Raw genomic sequence first — 19,632 nt, 5'->3', positions numbered from 1 at the left:
CACCATCTAATGCAAACCCATGGAAGCTCTATGAGTACTGTCTCACATTCTGTGAGCTCACATGTATATGACATGTTCTGTCATTTATAGAAGCCCTTATTTTCGTGGCATTCTCTATCAGTTCTGGCCTTTACACTTTCTGCCTCCTCTTCTGTAAGGCTCCCTGAGCCCTGTGGGCAGAGGTGGTGATCGAGGCATCTGCTTATTGCTGAGTGTCCTAATATCTCTCACTCTCAATATATTGTCAGGCTGTTGGTCTCTGCATTTGCTCCCACCCGGTGCAAGAGGAAGCTTCTCAGATGATGACTGACGATGAAATTGATCCATGAATATAGTAGAATATCAATTGGAATCATTTTATTGCTGTGTTCATTTAGGAGAAGGAGAGTAGTTGGTTTTATTCTAGGTCCTGGGAATGAATGTGTGTATGTGTGTGTGTGTGTGTGTGTGTGTGTGTGTGTGTGTGTGTGTGTGTGTGTAATCAGATTCTTGGTTACTCAAGTAGCTTCAGGTATGAGATCTGGAGTGCATCTCAAGACATATCAGATATCTCACTGCTTTGTGACGCCATTACTCTAACATATTGTGTAGGATACCATTGTAGACTGATGAGTGTTCTAACTGGGTTGGTATGTTTCTTCTTTGGTAGCACGCAGAGTAACTTTAGGTAATAAAAACACTAGTAAGCAGGGGCAGTAGCACTAGGCACACAACAACAGGTCTTCTCCCTGTTTAATGATGTTTGTACGTGTTGTCTTCGGTAAAAGGGCCTTTTCCATTAGTATCTGGAGATCAGCCTATAGCATTGGCAATGATATGGGCTATTTGTGTATTTATAGTACCTCTTTGACCAAAAAGATCTCAATGAGATGCAACCGATTCCTAGTGATAGAAGATGCCCATGTTGAGCTCTATCTCCCCTTTATTTAGTAATTTCATTTAGATCACCTTTATATATGTCTACATTTTAGAAACTTGTAGCAGATTTCCATAGCATCCCTCAAATGGCACTTAGTGTTAACTGTGTTGCCCTATATTAACTCACTCTCTCCCCTCTTCCCTCTGTATCCCTACCTGATTCTTCCATTCCAGTGCTCCCCACTTCCATCCATAACTCCATTTCCCTCCCAAATAATGTTAAGAAGTTAAATTTGTGTAATCCAGGTTCAGCGAAAATCTGTATTTTAAGAAAAAAAATGTAAAAACAAGTAGAAGTTGTATAATATCAACCTCTGGCTTCTACATACATATGTCATGCAACCACATGTTTGTATGCATCTATGTACACATGTGTATAGAAGAACAGACATGTGCAAATACATTCACAGGCAAATGGATTTAAAAAGTGGATTAATAGGAGATGAATTGGAAGTTATTAAAAATCCTACTGATGGGGTTGGGGATTTAGCTCAGTGGTAGAGCACTTGCCTAGCAACCGCAAGGCCCTGGGTTCGGTCCCCAGCTCTGACAAAAAGAAAAAAAAAATCCTACTGATGAATAATGTCATATGACAAGGCCATTAAATACCTAGTAGCAAATAAAACCTTTTACCCTGCCATGGTCTCTCCACTAATAAAATGTATTCAATCAAGTAAAAAAATGAAGACATATTTATAGTTTTCCCTTAGTCATCACATAAAGACCTGTCATTAACAATCAATATGGTTTTCAATTAATGACCTTTTAGCCAATAGTGATGCAGACAATGGACTCTTCCAAAATTAAATGGAAGAATTATAGGAACAAAATAGTGAGTTTTTTTATACTTTGAGCAGGCAACCTCTCTTACTCCACCTATTACAGAACTCAGGTTGAGTAAAACATTGCATGATGGTTAAAACCCAAAACAAAAACTCTAGTAACAACTAGAGTTAAATAAAAGAGTTCACAAGGTGGGAAAACCCTGGTATCTTCATTTATTGTTGGTGGTAATATTAAATGGTGTACCACCTGTTCAAAATAATTGTGCATTTACTTCAAAATGAATAAACAGGTTATACTCTGTGACTCTGTAATTCTACTTATGCACAACAATATTTTAAAAATATATACTATCTTACGAACTAATTGTAATTCATACCTGTTTGGAGAGAGAGAGAGTCTGCTTTTTTAAGGACATGACTCCTGATAGGTTTAACACTTTTAGTAAGTGAGCACAAACCTAAAGACATATATACAACACAATATTGACTCAAGGGTTAAAATAAAATGAAGAGGACAGAAAGTTGAGTATGTTATGGAGTGGCAAAAGATAGATGTGTAAAGGTCTGGGAAAGAAGAATGATCAAAATAAAAATACAATGCATGTAACTCTCACAGACATCAATATTTTTTTTAGAAAATTCAAAGTAAAACTTGTGCTAAACTAAGTCCATGTATCTGTGAGTTAATCTCAAAGCTATTCACAACAGCCTAAGTTATGATCAGCCTAAATTTGCATAAATTATCAAGTCAATGAGCATGTTATAATATATGCAAATGATGAAATATTTCCTAACCACTATTTGTGCTCCAGTATTGATATGTTCTACACTACAGATTGATCTCCAAAGCATAATCTCTGAGAACAATTGAAGAGAAAAAAAATGTTTTTATTTTTAAAATTCAATTTATTTTGCACATCAAATCTAAATTAGTTAATTAAGAAATAAGTGTACTTGTAGCTGCTGGAGAATTGGTCACTAGCTGCTTAATGTTCATGGCCATTCTTTTAGGGTAATAGAAACTTTTCATGCATGAGTAAGTTGCTGGTTAAAAAATGTTAATGAACTAGATGCAAATGAACTGTGCATTTTTTAAAAAAAAATGGGTGTTTTATTTATTTACATTCATTTCAAATATTATCCTCTTTCTTGGTTTTCCCTCTGCAAACTCCCAATCCTATCCCCCCTTACCCTGCTTCTGTGAGGGTACTCCCCGACCTACCCACCCACTCCCTCACCTCCCTTTGGTGCCAGATAAGACCCCTTCAGCTCCTTTGGTCCTTTCCCTAACTCCTCCATTGTGATCAGTCTGATGGTTAGTTTTGAGCATTCCTATCTATATTGGGCGGGATCTAGCAGAACCTCTCAGGAGACGGCTGTATCAGGCCCTGTCAGCAAGCACTTCTTGGTATCAGCAATAGTGTCTGGGTTTGGTATCTGCATGTGGGATGAATCCCAAGGTGAGGCAGTCTCTGGATGACCTTTCCTTCAGTGTCTGCTCCACTCTTTGCCCCTGTATTTCCTTTACACAGGAGAAATTCTGGGTTAAATTTTTGGAGATGGATGGGTGGTCCCATCCCTCAATGCCTAACCTCTGGATATGGTCTTTACAGGTTTCCCTCCTCTTTGTGGTGTATACCAGGAAAGCAAGAGCCTCCCAGGACCCCATTGGGATGATATTAGCTGAATTGTACATTTTCTAAATAGTGAATTTCATTATCATTTTATGTCACCTAAAATGGTGACTTGTTAAATTAAAAATTCCTGTTTATTTGAAATTTATATGTGAATGTGTATCTACTATCTAGAAAAATTTGAATATTTGTCATACCTATTAAAACCTTAAATTGGGCATTAGTTATATTTGTATATCCATTCTATTCATTATTTTCAATAAGATTATTGTTTACTTGAGATTTTATAAATAAAATTATGACATATAGCATTATGACATATTTGCTAAGCTTAGATCATGTATACTTGTGACTACATAGAGCCATGTGATTGTATTGGAGTCCAAATTTATTAGTAACTGATATGACAGTCATCCTTACTTCATCACGCTGCATATCACTCATACGCAGGTATTGCCAAATCTGATATACTGAAACATAGTCACATGGGAATAGACTGCTGTCCAGTACGGTGTTCGATCCTTCAAACGTTTTCGATCTTGATAACTTAAATGAACTGAGATGACTGATTGCTCTCTCTCTCTCTCTTTTTTTTTTTTTCTTTTTTTTCGGAGCTGGGGACCAAACCGAGGGCCTTGCGCTTCCTAGGCAAGCACTCTACCACTGAGCTAAATCCCCAACCCCATCTCTCTTTTTCTTATGTTGAAGTTTCTAAAGCCGTTTTAATGTATTGTTTAAAATGATGTTTGCCTCAACTACCAGATAAATCACCTAAATAAACAAATGCTATGCAGTCTCTTGCCAGTATCAGTACAAAAATAGAACTGCAGTCTACACCCGCTGACTCTTCTCAGCACACACAGCCCAGGGGAAGGCCTATGCCTGATTCAACCCAATACACTGAGGTAGCCTGAACAAAAAGCTCATGGCTCATTCTTTGCAAAGGAAGCGGTCTGTCTTGTGTTTGAGACCTGGCAGCCAGGTCTGGTCTGCCATTTATAAAGCAAAATCAATACCACCTCACTGATTCTGAGCTCCCCGCCCCTCCGTGAGCAGGAGGTGGGAAGAACTTGGCAATAAGATCACCATCTTACCAAATGAGAACCACGTGGCGCCAGTGGGCTCAACTGTGGCACTGCAAGTGTCCACACCCCAGGTTGAGGCATATCTTTACTCCAACCCAGTGAGGGAAAGATACAACCTAATCTCTACATTTAAATGAGTAGGGCCAGGGAAAAGTTAGGCAGGTGGCCACCACTCCTTGCTAGAATACTGGCCCTGTATCGCATTAGTGTGTGTGGGGGGGCGCGGGGTGGAGCGGGGATTAACTTTCCACTTGGGTAGCTTGAGTTTGGGAGCCTGGGTAGCCACTTGAAGTCTTCAGCCATTTTTTTTTTAACTATGCTAAGCCACATACACAACTACTTAAGAATAACTTAAGTATCTTTATGTTGAGCTAAAAATAATTAATGAAAAATAGTACTTACAATTCACTGCCTTTTTTCCTTTTATAATATTAATACCTCATTTCTGTAACTACATACCTGCTTTATTCTTGTCTGTGAAACTAAATTGAAAAACATAAACACAAATATGTAAAGAAATAAAGCATCATTTGACAGCAAATCTATTGTGTCTTTAACACACATAAACTGAAGTCATTTATTTTTAAATAATATTTTGTGATTGTTTCAGTTTAATTTTATAATTAGTGTATATAAATTACAAAAATTGGTTGTAAGTCAAATGATATTCTAAATTTCTCATACATAGTGTAAAAAAAACAGAAATTCTAATTTTTCAACCAAGAGAAAAATATAATATTTTATTAAATAGGAAAATATATTGTGGAAATGTTAAATTCCCCACCTATATTATAGCAAACTAGTATCCAACTATGTTTATTCATTCATAGAAAATTCAGAAATTAATAGGAGACATTTAAAGTTATGCTTAAAGAGTATTCCATGGCAGAGTAAAATGTGACTTTCAAATTTGTGAGTTGCTCTGTGTAGACCAATATAAATATGGAGGTGTATTAGTGTATTGCACATCAAATGATTAGTGTTTGGTGTTTTATCTTCTTCATGCTATACAAGACAGACTAGTAATCATATAAGGAGACCCTGAACTGTCAAGTGAAATTCAGTGTATGAAATACTTTCTTCTATTTTTTTTAAACTTTCAAAAGCAGACACAAATCTTTCAGTAAGTAGCACTTACTTATCAAATTCAGGGAGAGTCCTCAAGGAAACCAATTCACACAGGATCTATAGTGTGCCAAACATTAAAACCTGACAATAAATTACAGTTACATATTGTCGAGCCATAAATAAAGTGATATCAGCTGGAAACCATGCAACGCATAATCATTTACCTTCTTAGCAGCATTGATGTTTAACATCAGGGAGACCAGCCAAGGTTATTAACTCTCATGAAGGATACTCACTATTCAAACATGTAGAAACGAATGTTAATCCATCATTGATGTTCAGCACATACATCTGCTGTAGGGGAGCATGTTTCATATCGAATGTCATTTACTCAACAAAGGAAGATTTGCGGTGTCCAGCCAATCAGTCCTAGAACACTAAAATTATATGTATACTAATGGAATGATTGCAAGGACTTAAAAAAAAACTAATATTTATACCTGAATATGTTTATTTTGCGAAAGAAAAACTGATTCTTAATGAGAAGTAGGGACAAAGAGATTCAGGAAGGGTGTAAATGGAGGGAAAGTAAAATTTAAAAGATATTTGAGGAGTGGGGATGGGTAGGGGAGTGGAAGCTGTGGGCGGTGGGGGGAAACACTCTCTCAGAGGCAAAAGGAAGGGGGTAGGAGTGATTGGGTGAAGAGCTCTAGGAGTGGGGCCCGGGAGATGGGCAACATTTGGAATGTAAACAAATAAAATAAAATAATTAATTAAAGAAGGCTGAGAGCAGTGCACAAGATGGAGACAGGGCTTAGGACGTTTCAAAGGGAAAAGTAAAGATGCTTTTAAGGCCATTTCCTCTTTTGAACTAACATTCTGAAATTCTTGTTAGAGTTGTGGCTGAGGAGTCACCCATAACTAACAGGAAATGAAACAGCACCATTGATGTGAAACCTTTGCATTACTGAGACAATTAATTAATGCTGGTAAGCTGGAGCTAAGAAATTAGTGGTGATTAAGAAGATACGAGCTTCCCTGTGGTAAACTCTTCTGGAAAGTATTTTCTGAGAGCACATTGAAGCCGTGTCCCAGTGGCAGCCAGGATGTACCTTAATGGCTAGGATTAGTAAAATGTTAAGAGTCACCTAGGAGGTACCTGCTTTAAAGGCCTGAAGGCATCATGGAGAGCAGCTGAGGCTTGGCACTGTGAGAGACCAGGGATGGTCTTTGGTGAAGGTGCAGCCTCAGTACCGAATAACACGCGCGTGCGTGCGTGCGTGCGTGCGTGCGTGCGTGCGTGCGTGCGTGTGTGTGTGTTTTAATCCTGCAGGCTTATCCCAGGTTCATGATGCGGTGTCAGTGTGGGCATCGACAGAGTTGAGCCAGCCAGAGCCTAGAAGACAAGCTGTGTGTGCTGCAAACACTAGAGCCAGAGAGGTGACCCAATCCCTTTGGAAGAGTCCTGAAAATCATTAGTGGGTCATAGACATGAAACATTTGGACTTTGATTTTGCTTTTTATTTGATTATTACTGTTCTTTTTTACCCTCCTGAAGTAAGAAAGTATTTGATTTATTTTTCATTTTAATGGAATCTACAATGGAGACACTTTAAATTTTAAAAGACTTCAGGTTTTAAACAAAACTGGCTACTCTAAAGGAACTGAAATTTTAATGTCTTTGAATTTATAAAGTCTGTGAGACTCTGAGAGTTATTTACGTTTTAAATCTGACATCATGGAGATGAATAAGAAAGGAGGGGTTGTAGCTTAATAGTGATGTATCAAGTTGACAAGGGGTCAGTTTTAATGGCTGTTTTTGTGTTAACATGAGTCATCACAGAGAAAGAAGCCTCAGTTGAGGAAAACGCCTTCACGAGATGCAGTTGTAAGGACTTTTCTCAATTAGTAATCAATGTGGGAGGGTCCAGACTACTGCGGGTGATGCAATCCCTCGACTGGTATTTCTGTGTTCTATTAAAAAACAAAACAAAAAACAAAAAACAAAACAAAAAACAGCTTGAACATGCTATGAGCCACGAGGAGCAAACTAGTGAGGTACACCCCTCCATGGCCTCTGTATCAGTTCCTGCCTACAGGTTCCTGCATTACTGAATTTTAGTCTCATGATACTTTATGGAATGACTATATGATAATACACATTTTGCTCATATGTTATGCTTTCTAAATTTGATTTTATATTTTGTTTGCTTGGAAGGATATATGTATCTCAGACTTTTCATGTATTTCTTTTGTCTTTGCTTCTTTTTCCCCCTCTCTCATTTTATTCTGATTTTTAAAAAAAATTTTAATTCATTTTATCGGTATTACTATTTCTATAGGATTCCTATCTGTAATCTAATGAGAAAAACAAGAGGGGGGGGCTTGGTATCAGTTGGTTTGGAAATTGGAAAAGGAGGTTGGGACAGAGTAATCTACAGTAAGAATATACTCTGAAAAATTATTTTTTGTGAAAAAAAGAAAAAATAGTAAACATACAAAAATTTCAATATGCATGTATAGTATTTTTTTTCCATGAGGAGAGGTTTAATGAGAGAAGAAGAGTAGAGGAAGGGAGGAACCAAGGCCAGCCATGGGCACGTGGAGGGAAGGTGGGGATGGGGAGAGAAGAGCTTGGGACAAAGAGGGCACGAGAGCAAAAAAGAGAAGAGCGAGAGCATACAGGATCTTTTCAATACTTTCAAATTTATAAATATATCAAGTAGGTTACTTAAAAGTGTAGAAATTCTGAGGTGATTTGCTCCAAATAATTATGCGCTTCTATAGTGGTATTGATGACGATGAGAGTTGTTGACATAAACATTGGACAGGGGCTCAATCGTCACAGAACGTACTGGGCCTTGGGTGAGTGTCAGGCATAGAAGTAAGAGACGGAACATGTGTTCACATAACTCACGTTCCACCCTCTTCCTCCCCTCTGGTTCTCATTTCTGCTTCTTTCTTTTCCCTAATAAAAGGAAAAGAATAAATTCCACTGAGGATCTCTGCCAAAGGACAACAACGGTTAAGTATCTTAATATAGATTTAACATAGATTTAATATAGATTTAGTATAGATTTTTACATATTCAGTGACTATTCCCACCATTTTTAGAAATATTAATATAATTTTCATCATTTTTATGCCTGTAACATTCTAATAATGGTTTTGACTTACTACATCTGAAATTGCTATCATCTATATATTTAACACTGCTTTCCACAGAAGTAATGAATAACAAAAACATTGCTTTGATAATTTCCCTGGTTGTTTATTTTTGAGAAATTTTACACATAATAACAATGCAAAAACCAAAACTCAATAAGGGCTGAGGTTACTGCTGTGGCTGACCTCCAATCTTGGCTGACAAGTCAGTAATTAGATGCATAACCTTTGGGTTCCTCTAATATTTTAACATATTTACTAGGTTCTGGGCCACATCCTTGAAAGTTACCATGAGTTCTGGATTGTGCATGCTTCAAGAACATCTGGATCAATGAGGATTTCATTGGCTCTGTCATCCCTGACATTCTCAACACATCCTCCTATTCTGAGCATTCCCCGGAAACCAACTGAAAAAGCACGATTTTGAACTCTGAACTGTCTTTTTTCTTCCTCTTCCTCTAAACCATATCATGCTCTTCTCGAGCTTTCTTCAGCCTCTCTATTCTGTCTTTTTCCCTCTCATTCTTCACTCTTTAACTTATACTTTTTCCAGTGTTCAGGATGTTTTTTTAAACTTCTTTCAGGATTGCGTCATTATAATACAGTTTACAAGAAAGGCAAAATCATGAGCTGCTTCTGCACAGTGACCCTGGATTCTTTGCTTTTCCTCCACCCTTGCAAGGCTGAGCTGAATCATGGTTTATTTTAATGGCCCTGTTACAGTCTCCAATGGCAGTGCTTGGCTCCTATAGTTTGATTAAGGCAGTAGCGCTCTTAGCATAAGTAATAGGCAAGCTAGGATTTAGTTGGATGATGATGGTGAAAAAGTGAATGGTTTACTGCAGCTCCCCATAATGTAAATCTTCGATGGAAGCTCCTTTCTTTTCATTTGCTCAATCCACCATGACTTCTGTTAGCTCTGCATATATTTCTCCCATTTCTGTAGTGCATCAATGTCTGTCTCAATTATACCTTCATTGTCAATTTCTTGATCAAATCTCTTCACTTATTTTGCCTGCCTTTTTGTTTCTTCTGTCTTATTATCTATTTTCCTTGGTATTTTCATCTGGATGAACTTTATGAGTAGCACGTGGTACTTCCCCCCTAATACTCTCCACATACTATCTCTAGATGCACATATCCTTCTTTTGGAAGAGTCTCAGATCCTGCTAACATGTCTGCACAAAGTCTGAAACTCGCTCATGTGAAACAATGATAGGAGGTGAAAAGGTAGAAGTGGTGGGTGGCAGTGCAGGCTGGATGCCATGCCCAAGAGTAGCTTAATGTGACCCAGTAGAAGCTGAATTTTAAGAAGTCCAAGTACTGTAATATACACTGATTGTCACTCATTGGTAAAATATTCAATGAAACAGTGATTTAAACAAAAAAATTGATCTGGAATTTTATATTGATAAAACAATTTGGCTACTCTGTGAGTCATTAGTATTAATTCCTTTACAACTTCAGATGATCTAATCAGGTGAATAGATGATAAAAAAGTGGTAAGTACTTACATAAGTAAAATATATCCTATTAATGCCTAGAGAATATGTCAGTTTCCTATAATTTTTAAATATTGAATCAATATTTAAAATTTTAAATATTGAACCAATATTTAAAAATTATTATGTATTATGTATTATATGGAATTTTCCTTAAAAGAGAATATACATAGTATTTATATGCTATGTTTATTCATTTCTGTGTCCCTCTTCATTCTCATAAGATGAAAATGTCATTAACATCCATTTTCAAGCTTAATCTATGCATGCATTAGGTAATGTCAATATTCTTCAAATTTCTGTCAGATGATACAGACAATGATAATGACTATAATGTTCCTTTGACAAGGAAATGTCATACCATAATGTGTCACTTAGAATTTAACAATGAATCAGTTCATCATAGAGGGAACACTTTTGAGTCCCTTTGTAAAAAGTGACCTCAAAAATGTCTTCAAGTTTCTCTATTCTGACATAAATGACACTTCTTTTTGAAACATGAACTTTTAGTGGGTCACATGTGCATAGTCTTAGATTTTCAGGACTACAGACCCCACATCCAAAGAGGCTACGGACATCCCAGGACAGAACAATTATAATAAGGACAAAAATATCTCTCAAGAAAGACCTCCAGAGTTTCATATACCATAAACTGACTTTTATCTTAAAACTATTCATAAAGGCCCACTATGTTCAAAGCAACATTTACACAGAAATCTTTTATTTTAAAGCCAATTCTAAAAATACCATTATGTGTCAGGATAAAATGTTATTTAAAGAAAAATGTATGTTTTGTTTTCCCAGAGGTCACTGTAGGGGAAATGTGGTAAAGTTGTCAGGGAAACCATCCACTGAAAAGTGTGAATATAAATTCAGAATAATAAGCATAGAATTGTAGCACTGGAGTTTAGGAGTCACTAATATCATGATTAAGAAAAATGAAAGACCATGAAAGGCAAGGTGGAGGAATTGTGAGAGCCAGAGTTGTTGAGGACACCAAGAAAGCAGGAAGTCAATTAACCAGGGCTCATGGCTGCTCACAGATCCTGCAGGGGTCTGCACTAGGTCCTCTGCATAAACATTAACTTAGTTGCCTTGCTGTTTGGAGGGGATTCCTCACAGTGAGTAATGGGAGTCTTTCTGACTCTTCTGCCTATTCTTAGAGCTGGTTTTACCCCAGCTACCTTGCCTTGCTCAGCCTTGATATGAGGGTTTGTGCTAGAGTATTGTATCTTGTGCAATGTGTGGTTGAAGTAACTAGGAGGACTTTTCTTTACTGGCTGGGATTGGGGCTGAACTTGGGGTAGAGTGGAGGTTGGGGGACAGTAGAATGACAGAAGAGAAAGGAAGGTGCAGTTGGTTGTACTGTAGAAGAAAACAATATTTAAAAAAAATAGAAAAAAGACATGTAAAATATCATACAGATACCAAAGGTCTTAGAATTCCAAGAGTTCTAACCAAACAAAATATATCGAACATTCCTAAACTTGAGGATTCTGTATGAACCATTTTTAAATTTATCACTTTTGTCAATATTTGTAAATTAAACAGAGCAACATCTAAACTTGCCTTGTCTGAGTATAATTTAGGAAAATATTTACAAATATTTTAACATATTTTTTTTTATTCATTTTTTTTTATTAACTTGAGTATTTCTTATATACATTTCGAATGTTATTCCCTTTCCCGGTTTCCGGGCAAACATCCCCCTCCCCCCTCCCCTTCCTTATGGGTGTTCCCCTCCCAACCCTCCCCCCATTGCCGCCCTCCCCACAACAGTCTAGTTCACTGGGGGTCCAGTCTTAGCAGGACCCAGGACTTCCCCTTCCACTGGTGCTCTTACTAGGATATTCATTGCTACCTATGAGGTCAGAGTCCAGGGTCAGTCCATGTATAGTCTTTAGGTAGTGGCTTAGTCCATGGAAGCTCTGGTTGCTTGGCATTGTTGTACATAGGGGTCTCGAGCCCCTTCAAGCTCTTCCAGTTCTTTCTCTGATTCCTTCGACGGGGGTCCTATTCTCAGTTCAGTGGTTTGCTGCTGGCATTCGCCTCTGTGTTTGCTGTGTTCTGGCTGTGTCTCTCAGGAGCGATCTACATCCAGCTCCTGTCGGTCTGCACTTCTTTGCTTCATCCATCATGTCTAATTGGGTGGCTGTATATGTATGGACCACATGTGGGGCAGGCTCTGAATGGGTGTTCCTTCAGTCTCTGTTTTAATCTTTGCCTCTCTATTCCCTGCCAAGGGTATTCTTGTTTCCCTTTTAGAGAAGGAGTGAAGCATTCACATTTTGATCATCCGTCTTGAGTTTCATTTGTTCTAGGCATCTAGGGTAATTCAAGCATTTGGGCTAATAGCCACTTATCAGTGAGTGCATACCATGTATGTCTTTCTGTGATTGGGTTAGCTCACTCAGGATGATATTTTCCAGTTCCAACCATTTGCCTACGAATTTCATAAAGCCGTTGTTTTTGATAGCTGAGTAATATTCCATTGTGTAGATGTACCATATTTTCTGTATCCATTCCTCTGTTGAAGGCCTCTGAGTTCTTTCCAGCTTCTGGCTATTATAAATAAGGCTGCGATGAACATAGTGGAGCATGTGCCTTTTTTATATGTTGGGGCATCTTTTGGGTATATGCCCAAGAGAGGTATAGCTGGATCCATCTGTTTCAATTTTGTGGAATAGTTTGGATAATATTGGTATGAGGTCTTCTATGAAGGTTTGATAGAATTCTGCACTAAACCCGTCTGGACCTGGGCTCTTTTTGGTTGGGAGACCTTTAATGACTGCTTCTATTTCCTTAGGAGTTAAGTTCACTCGTGTTTTGTTTGTTTTTATTTTTGCATGATTACTTAGGAATAATGAATTTAATATTGATTTGAAAAAGAATGAAATGTATTAAAAATCAAACAGATGTCTAGCTGGCACCCCAACCCCGCTGGGAGAGAGAGCTGATCACACAGAAGTGTGGGCAATCTTGAGACTGCAGGGCAGGAGAGACAGCCACTTCTGCCCACCTTTGCCCATATCCCTGGCCCAAGAGAGAACTGTATAGGGCCTCTGGGGACAGGAAGATAGGGGTAGTCAAGCTGCAGGAGCCCTGCAGTACAGACTGTGCCAGGATCTGAACAGACCCAGTCAAACAGCTCCCTGCACCCAAATCCTGTGGGAGGGAGAGCTAGACCTTCAGGGGGCAGACATGCCTGGGAAACCAGAGGAGACTACACTCTGCCCACATTTCTGACTCTAGAAGCAAATTCCTAGTGCCATCTGGGTCCCCTGCACATAGGGACCCAGGAAAAGGAGAGGCAGGCCTGTCTGGTTCCCACCAACAGGGACAGCTGAAAGCCAGTGGACAGGAAAAACTAACTACACACCTGAGAGCAGAACACTCTGTTCCCATAACTGGCTGAAAGAAAACAGGAAAAGAAGTCTACAGCACTCCTAACACACAGGTCTAAATGATGATCAAGCCACTGTCAGAAATAGCAAAACAAGGTAATGCCAGAGGCAACCTGATGGTGAGAGGCAAGCACAGGAACCCAAGCAACAGACACCAAGACTACATGGAATCATCAGAGCCCAATTCTCCCACCAAAGCAAGCACTGAATATCCAAACACACCAGAAAAGCAAGATCTAGATTCAAAATCACATTTTATCATGATGATGGAGGACTTTAAGAAGGTCATAAACAACTCTAAGGAAATACAGGACAACACAAGTAAACAATAAGAAGCCCTTAAAGAGGAAACAGAAAAACCCCTTAAAGAACTACTGGGGAACAAAAAGGGAGGAGGAAGTGAGCAAGACCATCCAGGAGTTAAAAATGGAAATAGAAACAATAAAGAAAGCAAAAAGGGAGACAACCCTGGAGATAGAAAACCTAGGGAAGAGATCAGGAGTCACAGATGTAAGCATAACCAACAGAATGCAAGAAATAGAAGAGAGAATTTCAGGAGCAGAAGATTCCATAGAAATTATCAACACAACGGTCAAAGATAATGTAAAACGAGAAAAGCTCCTAGCTCAAAACATACAGGAAATCTAGGACACAATGAGAAGATCAAACCTAAGGATAATACTTATAGAAGAGAGTGAAGACTCTCAACTCAAGGACCAGTAAATATCTTCAACAAAATTATAGGAAAAAAAAAAACCTCCCTAAAGAAAGAGATGGACATAAACACACAAGAGGCCTACAGAACTCCAAATAGATTGGACAAGAAAAGAAACCCCTCCTGTCACATAATAGTCAAAACACCAAATGCACAAAACAAAGCCAGACTATTAAAAGCAGTAAGGGAAAAAGGTCAACCGACATGTAAAGGCAAAGCTATCAGAAATACACCAGACTTCTTACCAGAGACTATGAAAGCCAGAAGATCCTAGACAAATGTCATACGGATCCTAAGAGAACACAAATGCTAGTCCAGGTTACTGTATCCAGCAAAACTCTCAATTAACATAGATGGAGAAACCAAGATATTCCATGACAAAACCAAATTTACACAATATCTTTCTACAAATCCAGCCCTACAAAGGTTAATAAATGGTAAAGACCAACACAAGGAGGCAAGCTACACCCTAAAAAAAGGGAAGAAACTAATCATTCTGCAACAAAACAAAGAGAAGACAAGCACACAAACATAACCTCACATCCAAATACGAAGATAGCAGAAAGCAACAATCACTATTCCTTAATATCTCTCAACATCAATGGACTCAAAGCCCCAATAAAAGGACATAGATCAACAAACTGGATACGTAAGGAGGACACAGCATTTTGCTGCCTACAGGAAACATACCTCATACACAAATTCAAAAACTACCTCAGAGTAAAGGACTGGAAAACAACTTTCCAAGCAAATGGTCTAAAGATGTAAGCTGGAGTAGCTATTCTAATATCGAATAAAATGAATTTTCAACCAAAAGTCATCAAAAAAGATAAGGAAGGACACTGCATATTCATCAAAGGAAAAATCCACCAAGATGCAATCCTAAATATCTATGCTCCAAATACAAGGGCACCTACACACATAAAAGAAACCTTACTAAAGCTCAAAGCACACTTTGCACCTCACACAATAACAGTATGAGATTTCATCACCCATTCTCATCAATGGACAGATCATGGAAATAGAAATTAAACAGACATAGACAGAAGTTATGAACCAAATGAACTTAAAAGATATTTATAGAACATTCTATTCTAAAACAAAAAGATATACCTTCTTCTCACCAACTCATGGTACTTTCTCCAAAATTGACCATATAATCAGGCACAAAACAGGTTTCAACAGATACAGAAAGATAGAAATAATTCCATGCGTCCTATCAGACCACCATGGCCTAAAGGTGGTCTCCAATATCAATAAGGAAAGAATGCCCATGTATACATGGAAGTTGAACAATGTTCTACTCAGTGATAACCTGGTCAAGGAAGAAATAAAGAAAAAATTAAAGACTTCTTAGAATTTAATGAAAATGAATGTACAACATACCCAAACTTATGGGACACAATGAAAGCTGTGCTAAGAGGAAAACTCATAGCTCTGAGTGCCTGCAGAAGGAAATAGGAGAGAGCATATATCAGCAGCTTGACAACACACCTAAAAGCTCTAGAACAAAAAGAAGCAAATACACCCAGGAGGAGTAGAAGGCAGGAAATAATCAAACTCAGAGCTGTAATCAAACAAGTAGAAACAAAAAAGGACTATACAAAGAACCAATAGAACCAAAAGCTGGTTCTTTGAGAAAACCAATAAGATAGATAAACTCTTAGCCAGACTATCCAGAGATCACAGAGAGTTTGTACAAATTAATCATATCAGAAATGAAAAGAGACACATAATTACAGAACCACAAGAATGTAAAAAAATCATCAGATCCTACTACAAATGCCTATATTCAACAAAACTTGAAAATCTGTAGGAAATGGATAATTTTCTGAACCAATACCAGGTACCAAAGGTAATCAGAAATAGATAAACCATTTAAACAAACCCATACCTCCTAAAGACATAAAAGCTGTCATTAAAAGTCTCCTAACCCAAAAGAGCCCAGGTCCAGATAGGTTTAGTGAAGAATTCTATCAGACCTTCATAGAAGACCTCATATCAATACTATCCAAACTATTCCACAAAATTGAAATAGACAGAGTGCTACAGAATTTCTTCTATGAATTCACAATTACTCTTATACTTAAACCACACAAAGACCCAACAACGAAAGAGAACTTCAGACCAATTTCCCTCATGAATATTGACGCAAAAATACTCAATAAAATTCTTGAAAACCGAATCCAAGAACACATCAAAAAAATCATCCCCCATGATCAAGTAGGCTTCATCCCAGGTATGCAGGGATGGTTTAATATGAAAAACCATCAACGTGATCCATTATATAAACAAACTGAAAGAACAAAACCACATGATCATTTCATTAGATGATGAGAAAGCATTTGACAAAATTCAACACCTCTTCATTATAAAAGTCCTGGAAAGAACAGGAATTCAAGGCCCATACCTAAACATAGTAAAAGCCATATAGAGCAAGCCAGTAGCTAACATTAAACTAAATGGAGAGAAACTTGAAGCAATCCCACTAAAATCAGGGACTAGACAAGGCTGCACACACACACACACACACACACACACACACACACACACACACACACACACACACTCACATATAAAGAGATAAGTCTATTATCAATAAAAATGCATAAAAATCTGAAAATATATTAATGTAGGACAAAAATATGTAACATAAGTCTCATTTGTTTTATCAACATGACAGGTACATACCATGTGAACAGTGAGATGGTTATTAAGTAAAAGATTACTCAGAATGTCATGTGGTAATACACTCACCATTGGGAGAAAAGGCACAATAGGATCATTGTCTAAGAAGAAAGTTTAAATTTCAAAATATGACGTTTCTTTTTTCTACTGAATGTATATGTATGCACATATAGAGCACCGTGAAATGTAAACCTCAATAGAATAGGCATAAGTATGTCATTTTGTACAGATAGGAAAAACTGAGATACATAAATATAAAAGTATCTTTTGTGCATAAGATGTAATTGTTTTTATTGCTTCTGATGATGGGATGTGATGGTAGCCATACTCAGGTAGTAGGAATACACAGCTTGTATTTAACTAAGCCCAGAGCATTTCTTTCTTCCCTCTACTTAGCCCTTAGCCTAATACATGAAGCTTCTAGCTTCCATATAATCTGATCTACTGCAAATATGAATCTTAAATTATTTAGCTTCCAGCGTATGTGTGCTAACTTTGGCCTAGAATGTTTTAGCTTCCAAGACTTACTTCTGAATAAATTCATCCTTCTGCCTGTCAAAACTCTTACTAGCTGGATCAATTCAGCCATTCTGGCCTAAACTCTTCTGCAAGCTGACTGGCTTCTCTCAGCTTCTCACTGAATTGCTCTGCTTTGCCTCAAACTAACAATATGATAAGTTGTTCTAATCTTCTGGCTCCCTTTGGCTTTTACTGCCTCTAATGAACTGCACTGAATTGTATGATCTGGAAGGAATTGAACAGGATAGAACAAACTCAGCTGAACTCAACTGCACCCAACTCATTTGCATCCAACTGTACTGAATTCAATGCAACTGAACTTTACTGAACCTGGGCAGCTCTCAAGTTGTCTTTCTTTCCTGTGCTATTCTCATATGAGTTGTGCATACCCTACTTCTTATTAGACAACAAACCTAGATCAAGTGGATACAAATTGGAAAGGTAGAAGTCATGGTATCACTATTTGTGAATGGAATGATAGTATACATACATGACCCCAAAATTCTACCAGAGTACTCCAAAAACTGATAAACGATTCACCAAAGTGGCTGGATTTAAAGTTTTCTTAAAAAAAACAAAAAACAGTAGTCTTCTTTTATACAAATAGATAAAAGGGTAAGAAAGAAATTAGGGAAGCGATACCTTTCACAATAGGCAAAAATAATATAAAATATCTTAGAGTATCTCAAACCAAGCAAGGGAAAGATCTGTATGACAAGATCCCTGGAAAAGGAAAATGAAAAAGACCTCACAAGACAGAAGTATCTCCCTAGTTATGGATCAGCAAGATTAGCATAATAAAAATGGCTGTCTTACCAGAAGGAATCTACAGATTCGATGCAGTCCCTAACAAAATATTAACACAGTTCTTCACAGACATGGGAAGAGCAATTCTCAACCTCATGTGGTAAAACAAAGAACACAAGATAGCCAAGACAATTCTCAGAAATAAAAGAATATCTGATGGAATCACCATCCCTGACCTCAAGCTGTTCTATAAAGCAATAGTGATAAAAAAAATTAAAAAAAACAAAAAACTTTGTACTATTGGTACAGAGACAGACAGGTCAATCATTTGAATATAATTGAAGACAGAAATAAACTCAGACTCATAGATAGTAAATAGATACTTGATCTTTGACAAAAGACTTAAACCCTACCCTACCATAGGGGTAAAAAGGCATTTGCAACAAATGATGGTTATCTAACTGGCAGTTTGCTTGTAGAGGAATGCTAATTGATACATATTTGTCACCTTAAGCCAAGTAGATTAAAGGCCTCAACTAAAATCAGATACACTGACTCTAATAGAGAAGAAAGTAAGGAAGCTTAGAATGCATTGTCATGGGAGAAAATTCCTCAGTAGAACAGGCTCTATGATCAACAATTGACAAATGGGACTTCAAGAAACTGAAAAGTGTCTGTAAGGCAAAGGTCAGTAGATCGAACTGACAACTTACAGATTGGGAAAGTATCTTCACAATTCCTACATCCAATAGAGGGCTAATATTCAAAATAAAAAACTCAAAGAGTTAAACTCCCAAAATTCAAATATCCTAATTAAAAATGGGGTACAGAACTAAACAGAGAATTCTTAACTAAGGAAGGCCAAGAAGAACTAAAGAAATATTCAAAATTCATAGTCATCAGAGAAATGGTCCTTTCTCCACATCCTCACCAGCATCTGCAGTCACCTGAGTTTTTGTTTTGTTTTGTTTTTGCTTTTGTTTTTTTGTTTGCTTTTTTGTTTGTTTTTTTGTTTTTTTTTTGTTTTTTTTTTTGTTTTTGTTTTTGTTTTTGTTTTTGGCCATTCTGACTGACTGGAGTGAGGTGGAATCTCAGGGTTGCATTCCCCTGATGACTAAGAATGTTGAACATTTCTTTAGGTGCTTTTTGGCCATTCAATAATCCTCAGCTGAGAATGTTTTGTTTAGCTCTGTACCCCAATTTTAATAGGGTTATTTGGCTCTCTGGAGTCTTAACTTCTTTTGTTCTTTGTATATTTTGGATATTAGCCCTCTATTAGATGTAAGATTGGTAAAGATCTTTTCCCAATCTGTTAGTTGCCATTTTGTCCTTTGCCTTACAGAAGCTTTGCAGTTTTATGAAGTCCCATTTGTCAATTCTTGATTTTAGAGCATGAACCATT

At 37.5% G+C, this 19,632-nt stretch overlaps 1 long non-coding RNA gene and 1 pseudogene across 3 annotated transcripts in view; both read right to left on the bottom strand.

Annotated features, from left to right (window-relative positions):
* Positions 1-6,749, bottom strand: part of LOC108352970 (uncharacterized) — a 121,250-nt gene extending 114,501 nt beyond the window's left edge. For all 3 annotated transcript variants that reach the window (XR_005494269.1, XR_001841440.3, XR_010058011.1), the window contains exons 1-2: positions 6,650-6,749; positions 5,787-5,927 (exon numbers count right to left, since the gene is read on the bottom strand). This is a non-coding gene — a long non-coding RNA (uncharacterized LOC108352970). The remainder of the gene's footprint in view (positions 1-5,786; positions 5,928-6,649) is intronic.
* Positions 6,750-9,224: 2,475 nt separating this feature from the next.
* Positions 9,225-17,553, bottom strand: St13-ps4 (ST13, Hsp70 interacting protein, pseudogene 4; annotated as a pseudogene).
* Between the last annotated feature and the right edge of the window lie 2,079 nt (positions 17,554-19,632).

This window comes from Rattus norvegicus, chromosome 15 (genome assembly GCF_036323735.1).
Source record: "Rattus norvegicus strain BN/NHsdMcwi chromosome 15, GRCr8, whole genome shotgun sequence".
Lineage (NCBI taxonomy): Eukaryota > Metazoa > Chordata > Mammalia > Rodentia > Muridae > Rattus > Rattus norvegicus.
The sequence above is the reverse complement of the archived record's forward strand: the minus strand, read 5'-3'. Positions and strand labels throughout refer to the sequence as shown.